The following is a 13,447-nucleotide window of genomic DNA, read 5'->3' as shown; positions in this document are numbered from 1 at the left end:
AACATAAAATATATTTTACGTTTGTGTTAGACTTAATTTGATAAATAACACCTTGATTATCCAAAATCAACAACAGGGTGATATCTTGATGTTCTCAACTTTCAAGAGGAAGAGGTGGAGAGGAAAGAAAGAAAAAAAAAGGGAGAAGGAGAGATGAGAAGACAAAGAGAGAGAGAGAAAGAGAGACACAGAGAGAGAGAGACAGAGAGAGAGAGGAGGGAAATGGGAGGGAGGGAGCGAAGTATGGAGGGAAGGAGGGAATGAGGAAGAGGCTATTTTCAAAATTTGCTTATTCTTTATTGAAAACAACTTTGGCAGTTTGTCCAAGAGTGAGTTTAAATGAAATTGAATTCCTCTATATAAATTTTCCTAAAACTTTAGCACTATACTATCATTTTATAAAGTTCATTTTGAGCCTGACCAGGCGGTGGCACAGTGGATAGAGCATCGGACTGGGATGCAGAGGACCCAGGCTGGAAACCCCGAGGTTTTCGGCTTGAGCGTGGGATCGCTGGCTTGAGTATGGGATCATAGACATGACCTCGTGGTCGCTAGCTTGAGCACAAAGGTCACTGGCTTGAAGCCCAAGGTTGCTGGCTTGAGCCCAAGGTTGCTGGCTTGAGCAAGGAGTCACTCACTCTGCTGCAATCTCCTGTCAAAGTGCATATGAGAAAGCAATCAATGAACAACTAAGGAGACTAAGGAGCCACAATGAAGAATTGATGCTTCTCATCTCTCTCCCTACTTGTCTGTCTATCCCTATCTGTCCCTCTCTCTGTCTCTGCCACACACAAAAAAAGTTCATTTTGATAATTAACTTATCCCTTTACCATCAATCCATTGTGAATAAAATTCAATGGCAAACCATAAAAAAATGAATATCTCTGAATTAAAAATATTTTTCTGTATATTTGCTTCTTTTATTGTTATTAAACTGTTTACAAGGTGACAGGTAGACAGAATCTGATGGGGTTGAGGACCACAGCATGTCCAGTGTGTCACAACCACTGAGTGTGAGCTAGGAAGTTCAAGAGATCAAGCTAATGATTTGGATTTCTTTTTCTTTAAAAAAATTTTTTTTTTTATTGAATTCATTGTGGTGACATTGGTTAATGAAATACTATATGTTTCAAGTGTAAAATTCTATAACACATCATCTGTATATTGCATTGTGTGTTCACCATCCCAAGTCAATGGTTATCTTCAGACAAATGCTGTTTTAACTTTAGACTAGACAAGACAGTGAGAGTTGAATGCTCACTCCTTAGGTGATCTTTCAGCATTGATACATTAGTAATACAAATCCAGACCTTTAGTCTATACAGCAATCCTCAGGTGACCTTGCACACAATGCATAGACATATTTTAATTCAATGAAGTGAAAACACTAAATTAGGGGGGAAAGTTCTCATAGAACTTGCACGCACTAAAGAATACATTAGAGCATTCCAATTAAAAAAACATTGGTGTTATATAGATCTACAATCTTGAACATTAAATTTATTTTGAAAATAATGGTTGTTATATATTTTTGGACATTTCAATTATCAAAGAAACTTTTGACTAGACTGACTTTATTTTGTAAAGTAAGAAAATGTTTAAATTTATTTTTCAAAGATTTATAAAATAATTTTAATTAAAGGTACATTTTTATATCATTTAACTTGAAATTTTAGTTTATTAATGCACTCCATTTTCCAGAAATATTGTATTTTTTTAAATTGAATTTCAGTTGCCAAAACTTGTAATTCGGCTTCCCAATATTAAAATCATGCATTCAAGATCATCCATCCAAGGCCTGATAACAAGAAAACTCATGAAAAATAGCTTGTCAAATTTTCTACAACTACTTCTCCTAACATACTTTTAAAAATCAGTTTGTAACTAATAAAATTTTTTCTCCTTTTTTTTTAAGAGACTAAAAATTTTCCACTGAATGCCATATTTCCAACTTTGTGCTGTTGACCATTTTCTTTTTATCAAATTGTATTTTTCACCTGGAAGTATAATCATTCTTTCAAGAAAACAATCACTTTAATTGAACATGCCTCATTCAAAATGCCTATGTCCACAAAGGTTGAAAGTAGAGCAAAATATCAATGTGTGGTAAAGAAGTGATGTGAGTATGTGGACTCCGGTTCTTCTTTGCAGAAAAAGCAGGTTTACTTTTTCAGAACACCACCCAGATAGCATCAAATGACATTAACTAACCATGTGGACTTATTCCAAAGAACCAATTTCAGAGTCACTGGGTTTCTGACTTAGGACAAGATAATGTCATTTCTTTTGACACAATTTGCTGAAATTCAAATTTAATACAGCCTGAACTATGGCCATTACCCATAAATGCCTAGAGTTATCTTGCATTGTGAGATCTAGCATAATTTCTGTTTTTCTCCGATATGACCAATCTTTCTTACTTGGATGTTAATTTACATAAAAGGGTATATTGAGAAATAAATATAAAAGTATCCTTAAGGCATAGAAAATTTGGTCTTCAGTGATTTTTGTTTGGTGATGCTTGGTTGAGTTGTTTTCTTTTTTTGTTCTCAGAGTTAATACAAATCAGCAGTTTGCAATTATCTAATTGCAATCAAGACCTGAAATTTAATGCCAATAATATCAATAAAGCAAATTCATGAAAATCATTAGACACAATTTTGGGGGGAGGTGAAGGTGTTATATTAAGTGGGACACTTGAATCCATGTTAACACAATAAATTAAAATTTTTAATTAAAAATATATTTTTTAATCATTAGAGCCTGACCAGGCAGTTGCACAGTGGATAGAGCATTGGACTGGAATGTGCAAGACCCAGGTTCGAAATCTCAAGGTCACTGACTTGAGTGCAGGCTCGTCTGGCTTAAGGGCAGGGTCGTTGGCTTGAGCATGGGATCATAGACATGACCTCATGGTCTCTGGCTTGAGCCAAAAGGTTGCTGGCTTGAAGCCCAAGGTCGCTGTTTTGAGCCCAAGATCTCTGGCTTGAGCAAGTGGTCACTCACTCTGCTGTAGCCCCCTGGTCAAGGCACATATGAGAAAGCAATTACTAAACAACTAAAGAGCTGCAATGAAGAATTGATTCTTCTCATCTCTCTCCCTTCCTGTCTGTCTGTCCTTATCTGTCCTTCTCTCTGACTCTCTCTCTGTCTGTCTCTGTCAAAAATAAATAAATCATTAGAGTACTAGGCTACCTATTAATAATAATAATGATAATAATAATAATAATAATAATAATGTTTTTACATCTCTGCAATGCCTTTGAGCATCTCAGAAGACTTTACCAATAAATACTTTGACTTTACCCAAATAAACCTGCTTTCTCAATTATATGCATATCTATAAGGTTTCTTCAAATATCATCAATCATAAACATAGAATACTTCCACTCCAGTATTTCAGTCATTTATATATTTTGCTTATTTAAAGAATATTTGCATGCTTTTCGATATTCTAGAAACAGCTTGCTTCCTGGTAATTCACTGCAGGTGTTACCAAAGTTAAACATTTACATATTATTCTAAGAGGTACCAGATTAATATAGATATATGTATCTTTTTATGGGTAAAAAATAGAAATTCTAATGACCTAGCAAAGCATATCTTTCCAATTTGAATACTTGAATAGAAAAATTCTTTATATTTTTAAAAATACATGTGCACATACTCCTTGGGTTTAATGGTAGCCTGACATACTGTAAGGTACCCCAGATGGGAGAGTACTCTCAAAATATCTTTCCTCCTTTGTGCTATGTGGATCCCTCTGTTTTGGGGGAGTGCCAAGGAGTGCCTCTGATAATCTGATAGAAATTGGAGCCTTGCCTCAGGGATACATCCTCTCTCTGGCAAAAGGCATAAAGTAGCTAATAGTCTCCTGATAGAAGCTATGCTTGGGATCCTTAGGGTTATTTCTGAACAATCTAAAACATTTGACTTAGTCATTTAGTCAGTGTTATGCAGACAACAACAGCAAGCCCCATTACTTAGTAAGCATACCGAGGACTAGAAGAGCTAAGGGTTAAGGAGGATCCCAGCACAATGTCTGGCCCTTCTTGATTGCTTATTACCCAGGGAAAAATCCTGAAAAGTTAAAGTAAAGTAAAAGAAAAACAATAACAAAAAATTTTGGTTTTCTTTGTTTATGTTTGAAAAGTAAAAGAAAACATAACAAAACAGAAAACAGACTACAGTGTAAACAGAGAAAATGCAATTGCTGCCTTATGGCCAGGGCTCTTAACCTAGGGTCCGTGGCTCGTCACCTCTTTAGACATGTTTCAATGTAATTTGTAAGCAAAATTGGGGGAGTAGGAAGGGGAGAGATATGCACAGAAATTTTTTTAGAGTCCATCTCCTCCATCAAAGACTCCAAAAAGTCCCTGACCCAAGAGTTTAGAAATTACTGTTTTATAGCGATAATATTGTTGGCAAGAATGATGACAACATGACAGGAAGTTTCTCTCTTATTCCCTACCCACCATACCCTCACAAATTCACACACACTAAGAGAAAGTTTAAAAAATTACACTATTTGATAATTTAGTATCTGGTGCTGATAATTTCCTGATTATTTTAATTGTAAAGGAAAATATGCAGTCTGCAGGCCCTGTTCTACTGGTCTACCATTCCCTGGACTCATTAGCTTGTTGATGTGTTCTATTTCTTGTTTTCTTCCTCCTCTATCCTTCATAGCTATACCTACCCTTCCACTAACTTCCGAATTTAAAAAGTCTGAATGCTGATATGCAGTTATGTGGGAAAAAAATGGAGATGCAGAGTGTTTGTGACTCCTTGTCTGCTGCGAACCAGCGCAGCTAGTAATTCCAGGTCCTGAGTGGGAACAGCATGGAATTAAGAAAATACGCTTAAAGATAAAGGATGGGCTCGAGAGGGCTCTGCAAAGCTGCTAGCAAGAACAGAGCACACTCCACACCTGCTTCTTGCCTTATTTATAGGGCTAAGTGGACCATTAGCAAATCAGAGAGACCTCTGATCACATTTCTAAGGCAACCCAAGAATTTTACCAAGTGCAGAAAACCTCCACCATATATAACATCTTAACTTCACAAAACAAAGGATGAAAAAAACTGGCCTCCAGTTTTTCTGGGAGACATGGTGGGTAGGATGAGTATGAACAACCCAGCACCACATCTTAACAGCCTTTTAGCAACTTCACAGAACAAGTGAGGTGGGGGATGGGCAGACTGTCAGCTTACTGCCAGTTCCCCACACCTCTGTCCCCCAGCAATCTAAACTGCAAAGACCATGTTGGCTTTCGGTCCCCAACACTTGTTCCTAGGGTTTACAGAACAGCTTATAGTGTAAAAGTATTTAACTGTAATTTAGGATATGATTCATTTCCATTTTACAGATCAGAAAACGGGGATCTAGATCCTTGCCGGTTGGCTCAGCAGTAGAGTGTCACCCTGGCATGCAGAAGTCCTAGGTTCGATTCCCAGTCAGGGTACATAGGAGAAGCAACCATCTGCTTCTCCACCCCTTCCCTTTCCCCTTCTCCCCCACCCCTATTCCCCTTCAGCAGCCATAGCTCAAATGATTCCAAAAGTTGGCCCCAGGTGCTGAGGATGGCTCCATGGCCTTGCCTCAGGCACTAAAATAGCTCAGTTGCTGAGCAACAGAGCAGCTGTCCCCAATGGACAGAGCATCACCCTGTAAGGGGCGTACCAGGTGGATCCTGGTCAGGGCTCATGCAGGAGCCTGTCTCTCTGCCTCCCCACCTCCCTGTATCTCATTTAATAAAAAAAGAAAAGAAAAGAAAAGAAAAGAAAATGGGGATCTGTGTGGTTAATGATTTGTTCAATTTTACCCAGTTAGTGCAGGACAGAGCCAGGATTTAAGCCTAGGAGATCTGAATCAAAATCCCACATTCCACCATCTGAGACCACTCCTCCCAGAGGAACGCAGCCTGGCCCTCCTTTCCCACAATATTCTATAAGGAAGGATCTCAACTATTGTCGCTTTGTAGTGGGAAATATCAGAGGATCTGAAAAAAAGGAAAAAAATTTATCTTTTATATTTGAGATTTTACCAGAAGATCCTCTATATAACAAAAGTGCTTAAATGGTGCTGAACTACATCAAGCTATACCTTTGAAAGTACATCCTCAGGATGGAAATTGAGGACGGGGAATAATTTTTTATTCTATTTTTCTTAACAACTTTCCCAAAGCATGTATTTTGAATGAATTAGCCATCAAAAGAAGTTTTATCTACCTGCTTTAGTGTATCACAGTTTTTAATCACCGCCGTTCCTTATCTAAAACACTACCCTTATTTTCAGTTCTGTAGAACTACACTGTTACTGGTCTGCCTGAGGCTATTTTTCTAGTACAGTCAAGTGTGCTATATAATTTTGCCAGGTCCATCTTTCTAAAATATATGCCAGGTGACATTAGCTTCCTGCTCAAAAACACTTTACTGACATGACTACAGTATTACAAAATTCTATTCTGGGTTTCTATAACCTGAACTCACCCCACTCTTTCAGTTTTATCCCTTTGTATTTCAGTGCACCAAGGATGACAAATATGTGGCATGTTTATCACTTCATTCCTCTCAAGTTCATGTAGTCATTCAACAAACAGTGGTTGACTATCTACCATGTGCCATGTACTCTGAGATTGGAAAGGGCTTGCAAAAATGGAGAGAGAACTGTTTGAATGGAGAGAAGGGAACCAGGATGGTATGTGATACAGGTCCTTAGACCCAAGGAGAGAATTTGTTTGTTTATCCAATGTAATGAGAAATGAATAAAAAGTTTTAAGCAGAGAAGGGCCACAGTTTGACTCATATTTTTTTTTAAATCAAGAAGACATTTATAGCCAAGATATGCCTTTGCCTTCACGAGAGAACTGAAAATATAATAGTAAAAATGTTGAAAAGCAAAAGTACTAAGGTATGGAAAATTTATATAGTATGTTGTACAAAATATTTGTTTATTTCAGATTCTCTGATAACAAAAAAATAAGACTGAGAAATGTCAGAGGCTCCATTTTAGGGTTGGAACAATCTCATGTCTATCTAGCCTGATCTATACAGTCTGACACAGAGTATAAGGACACAAGTGAGAGCTTTCAGTTACAACTTCAATTTTTTTGGCCCAAATCTACACTAAGAGTTTAAAGGGTGGGAGTCAGAAATAGAAGGCAAATATTAGAATACATTAGAAAGCAAGCTTAGCCAGAGTATCAGAGTATGAAAACACATGCTATTCCTAAGTAAATTTTATATATAAAACTAGTTAACACCTAAGCGTAGCTACAGAACCCCTGGAATATCTGACAAAGTCCACAGCATTCCCACCAATTTTGAGTAATATAAGATCTTCAAGAACTAGGATCAAGCTCTTTGTATGCTTATGGTCTATCCAACATTACAGATTCTTTTTTAAGTCTGATGTAATATTGCACTTTTTGACAAAAATGTAGAGTAGGGGAAAAGTGTGGAAACAGATTTTTAAAACTTGCATTTTGAAGGCAGCCTGAGATCTAAGCAGGAGGTTGCATTGCCGCATGAAGAGTTGGGGCTGCTTTTCCAGACCTCTAGGCCCTTTGAAGTTGCAACAGACTTTCTCTCCGTTGGACCTGAAAGGTCCTATCACTGAAGACACAGCACGAGGCAGCGAGCCCATCCCTGAGACTGCTGCGTGGGCTGACGTCGTCATTACGGGCTTCACTGCCTGGATTCCACAAGGTTTTTACTGCTTACCCTCTAGTTCTTGTGGCTCTAAATCAATAACTTCTTTTTTTGTACAAAAGCTTTGGTTAAAAATATATGAACAAGGCTAGAAAGGAAAAGTGTACTTTCTCTGAGTTGCAGAACGCCACTGTTCATGCTGCAGGACACTGATCTGGGATTGGGATTGTGTATGGTAGGAAGTGTGGAAACTGAAAAGCAGATCTTCTAACAACACCTTACATGAGTTATAAAATCCAGAATCCAGGGTTCCAGTTCATCATTTGTTGACTCTCTCAAGGCCTGTTCCAAAGTCCTTGTGTCACGTGTAGCGGAGCCCTGAACACTGTCCCTGAGGGAGGCAGCTACTATGAGGTGATTAAGCTGTGCTTCTGCTGTTTTCTTCATGATGCTAACAGATGATGTCACCCTGAATTAACTTCTTTAACCTTTCATTTGATCACATTCCCAGGTAGCTATAGCAATTCCAACTGCAGCCAACTGAGTTTGAAGATATTACAAATAAGTTTCTACAGCTGTTACAGTACTGAAAGCAATGATTTCCTCCAGGCCTGCTGGGCTGTTGGGAACAGCATTATAAGCCTTTGATTAACAGACTAGAATCCTGTGTTGGGGCTATGCAGCTCTTGCTGTAAAGTATCACCCACCCAACTCAGTTTGCTAGGTATCTAACTCAACCACTGCTGGAGGCAGAAGTCATTCAAGTGACATCTGAGGAAACACACTCAAAATTTAATTCTGTGCATTAAGGATATGTTGAAGAATTTTCTCTAACCTTTAAATTGTCCTATTCCTTTCAACTCAAATCAGCTTTGCGTGATACACCAAATGGCTCAGGGTCAGACAGGAAGCTTGAGGCAGCAGCTGGCATGCCTGCGTCTTAGGCACAGTTATATCAGAAGAGAGGCATCCTTCCCAAGCAATGACGCTGCTGCTCACAGAAATAAATACCATGAAATAATACTAGTAGTTTAACTTCCTTAAAAAGTGACGTGAAGATGAGAAGTGCTGTTTTCTAAATGGAAAAACAATGGAGACACAATGCTATCAAGAACTAGTGGGATTAGGAAAACAGGCACCTTACGCAACCAAAATATAAATAAATAAATTTTTTTAAAATGTCCTCTGCCTGACCAGGTGGTGGCGCAGTGGATAGGGCATCAAACCTGGCTGAGGACCCAGGTTCAAGACCCCAAGGTCACCAACTTGAGTGCGGGCTCATCTGGTTTGAGCAAAGCTCACCAGCTCGAGCCAAAGGTCTCTGGCTCGAGCAAGGGGTCACTAAGTCTGCTGTAGACCCCTTTCTCACATATGAGAAAGCAGTCAATGAACAACTAAGGTGCTGCAACAAGAATTGATGCTTCTCATCTCTCTCACTTCCTGTCTGTCTGTCCTTATCTGTCCTTCTCTCTGACTCTCTCTAGTCTCTGTCACACAAAAAAAGTCCTCTGTTGAAAATTGTTTTGACTACATCTTAAGAATATATTCCATTTTTCTTGTAACAATACTTAAATTAACAAAATATAAGGCTTTTCCTTTTCAAAATCCTATATCTAATGCCAGGCTATTTTGGTTGAATCCTGGCTCTGTCACTTATTAGTTACTGATTAAGGCTATTAAATCTACTATTTCTGAATTTCTTCTGTAAATTGGGAGAAAATTAGAAAGCCTCATAGAACTGATGGGAGGGTTAAGTAAATTAATCTTTGTGAAAGGCTAGAACAGCATCTGGCCCACCATAGAAAGAGCCAAACGATTTTTTAGATGCTGTATATTATTCCTATTATTGTTTATCATCATCATTACCATCACCATCCCCATCATCACCATCTGTCATCTTATTGAATTTCCACAACAAAATTATAAAGGGCCATGGCCAGTGCATTCCGTTATATAGATAAAAGAAAACTAAGGCCTAAGACTAAAATGACTTACATCTTTCCAATTAATTACAGCATAGGTATGACAAGAATTCTGAACCCTTTCCACTAACAACAGCACTTGGAACTTGCTGCAGGAGAACAGACTCCACCATCACTTGGTTGCTGCCATCACCAATACTCTTGTTCTATTTTCCTGTATCACTGGTTGCTAATCTCATGTCTTCTCCAAATGTCCATTTTCCTTTCTCACCTTCTCCTGAAAGGATTAAGTTTTGCAAGAAGAAATCAGAGACCATCACTTCCCCTGACCCCAATATGCCACTTGGTGCTGGCTAGTCTTTTTACTCACTTTTGACTTACAACGCAGTTTACTCACAGATTTTCTCCATATACTGTACTCTTTCCCTGCTCGAGGAAGGTGGTGTGGCTCTCCTTTTTGCCAAAATAAATCTCTCCTTATCTTTTCACTCTCCCTATCTTTTGAGTCTCTCCACCACCTCCAGTTACCTCAATTATTCTTGTTTTCTAAAACATTCAATTATTTTTTCTTCTTTCTATTTTAAACAAGAAAAGATCTTCCCATTCTTGTCAAATTGTTACTTTCCACCATGAGTTTTCGTTAACAGCCCACAGTTCCCCCTCCATTCACTCTTATATCTTATAATCTACCACTTACATTTGCCAAACCTATTGGGATTTCTTGCTTGAAAGTCACCAGGAAGCCACTTACTGCTGCATTCTGTGCCCTTTCCTCAACTCTTACCTCCTTTAATCTCTCAGGAAATCACACTATGGTCCCTATCTCTTCCCACACACTTCTCCTTGGAATCCACTACATCTGTCCCACCTTAATTTTCCCCTCAGCCATTCTTCATGCTTCCCTGTCTTCTCTTATCTTTGCCTTTTTATTTATTTTCTTCAATTAAAAAAAAGAAAACATTCTAAAAAGTCCTAACTTTAAGCCATATTCACTGTCCCTCTATTATTTCCTATAGTTTAAGGCTTGTTCACCTCCTCCTGATTTCTCTATTTCTTGTCTTGGTCATAAGTGGTTCTTAAGAGCCATCATGAGACAAAGGAGAGATTTGAAATAAAAATGACCTGGTTTTAAATTTTGGCTTTAAATCTTACTATCTCACTAGGAGAAGCTTCTAAACTTCTCTGAACTTAGTCTTACCACCCATACAATGGAAAATTGGATGAGAAAATTACAAGTAAATACAGTGCTATCTCATAAAGGGGATCATGGGAAGTTATTTCCTCTGCCTATTCCCCCTCACCACACACATGACCCTTCCTACCCGGACTTCCAGGACTGAAGTCATACAGCTAGGTGTGACTCCTTCTTCAGCCCCACCTCCATATCCTCTACCATCAATTCCACCTTCTTAGAATCTCGTGCATTCTTCCCTCCCTGTGGATTCCCCTTACCATGTCAGAGCATAAGCCCTCATTGTCCATTACTGGATTGTTACCAGTCTTGCTTTCCTAGCTTTTTTTCTACCAGACCTATACACCAGTGGTTGATTTAATTACATTTCCTATAATAAGCTTTCTTTATTTGCTAGGTTTCTTTCAGCTCTAAGTAATTTAAAAACCAACTCATGTGGCTTAACCAGTAAGGGGATTTATTATCTCATATAAGAAGCTCACAGGTAGGAGAGGTACAGAAATAGTTAATGCCACAGTTACACACCACACCTGGAACCCAGATTCCTTCTATCTTCCCACTCTGCTACGTTCAACACAATCTCATGTGAGCTCCTTTTTGTGGTTACAAGATGGTGCTCCAGTTCCAGGAAGCATGCAGAATATGACAACATTCAGTGAAAGTGAAAGAAAAGACAGTAGTATCACAGTGCATCATGGTTTTGAGTGAAGAATCATTTTCCATACCCCCACCCACACCCAGCTGACTTCCCTTGACATCTCACTGGCCAGAGCTATTTCACCATCACCAGGAAACTTGTAAACAAAGCACCACAAGGTTAGATAGAATCAGCAACTTCCAACCTTTTTCAGATATGACCATAGTGAAAAATGCATTGTACATCAGAATGTGGTATACACATAAATACATTCCATAAGACATATAAAAAACACAAATAAAAGTTGCATAAAATAAAAACCATTCTGACTATGCAATGCATTCAGATATTTTCTCTTCTAGTTTATTATCTATACTACTTTGTTCCATTAATAATAATAAAAAATTCAACCACTAAATTGATGTTATTCACTAATAGACTGCTACCATTACTTTTAAAAACACTGGTTTGTACCAATGAGAATTTTTCTAAGTTATGCTGGAAAGAAGTGAACTTGGGACTATTATCCAGCCATTATGTTAGAAGGAGAAATGTGTGTCTTAGATTGTATATTTATCTTTTGTCCATGCCTATGACACAAATCACTAACCCTCATATGCTAAAATTGGGATGTTTCGACTTACTGCTGAAATGGCTGAAGTTTTTATTTATAATTTAAAAAACACACACAACTGCCATTCCTTAGTAGTTTGTAAGTCACAGAAAATAAATCAAACAATTTTTTAAAAATTCAAGATCTAGTTTCTTTTGATGATATAAGTAGGGTAAAAGGCCATGGGAGTTCAATTAATTTACTTTAAAATGTTCCTTTTAAATGATGTTCAAAGAATAAATCACTAAAGATTAATCAGGAAAGACTGAATCCCTCCCCCTTGTTGGGAATGTCTAAGGATCTGAGAGCAGCTGCTCTGTCTCGATTCTCTCTCTTCCTGATTCATCTAGCCTGTGACCCTAGAGAGAGGTCACCCTGGGGCTCTAAATAACATGAGTGTGCACGTAAAGCCTGTTATTTTCTCCCTGCCACCACCCTTTCCTCACTAACCTTGCTGAGCTCAGCGAAGGCTTTACAGCACCTGGGCTTTCTACCCAGATCCCCAAAGAGCCTGGCTTTTCACAGAACTAAGATCATTGGTATTTTTACAGTCACAGTGATGTGTCCATGTGCCTGAGCCTCCGTTCAGCACAAAGCACTGAGCAAGACTGCAGGGAACCGCACATAGATGAACTGCAGTGCTCATTCTTAAGTGATTTGAATCTAACACAGGAGATAATCCTGCAAGTGGCTACATAAGACAGAACTTAATAGGAGAGACTGGAGGGGTGCTGCCTAACATTTGGGGTTTACTCACTAAGTGCCAGATACTGTGCTAGGTCATTTATGTAAACTACTCATCAAAACCCATAACTCTTTTGCAATATTATCATCTCCATTCTGCAGATGAGGAAACTGAGACTCAGAGAGTCCCAGTAACTCTTCCAATGGGACACAGTTAGCAAGCCGTAGAGCTCAAGTAGTAAGTGAAGAATGAGATCCTTTTGACTCCAAAGTTTATTGTTTTTTCTGTCACTTTGCTGCTGAGTCTCTAGAAAAAAGAGAATGTTATCCAGATGAAAGGAAGACATATTTGAAATATGAATTTGAAGCAGAAAAGAAATGTGTTTGCCAGTGATGAGGGACAGCGTGGGGTGCTGGGTATAGAAAGCAGCTTTTCCGAAAGTTTTGCAGGCAGGGAAGAGCAGGTTGGGTTTAGGGCAGGGGTCCCCAAACTTTTTTCACAGGGGGCCAGTTCACTGTGCCTCAGACCGTTGGAGGGCCGGACTATAAAAAAAACTATGAACAAATCCCTATGTACACTGCACATATCTTATTTTAAAGTAAAAAGACAAAACTAAAATAAATACAATATTTAAAATAAAGAACAAGTAAATTTAAATCAACAAACTGACCAGTATTTCAATGGGAACTATGCTCCTCTCACTGACCACCAATGAAAGAGGTGCCCCTTCCAGAAGTGCGTAGGGG

This window comes from Saccopteryx leptura, chromosome 3 (assembly GCF_036850995.1).
Source record: "Saccopteryx leptura isolate mSacLep1 chromosome 3, mSacLep1_pri_phased_curated, whole genome shotgun sequence".
Taxonomy (NCBI): domain Eukaryota; kingdom Metazoa; phylum Chordata; class Mammalia; order Chiroptera; family Emballonuridae; genus Saccopteryx; species Saccopteryx leptura.
The sequence above is the reverse complement of the archived record's forward strand: the minus strand, read 5'-3'. Positions refer to the sequence as shown.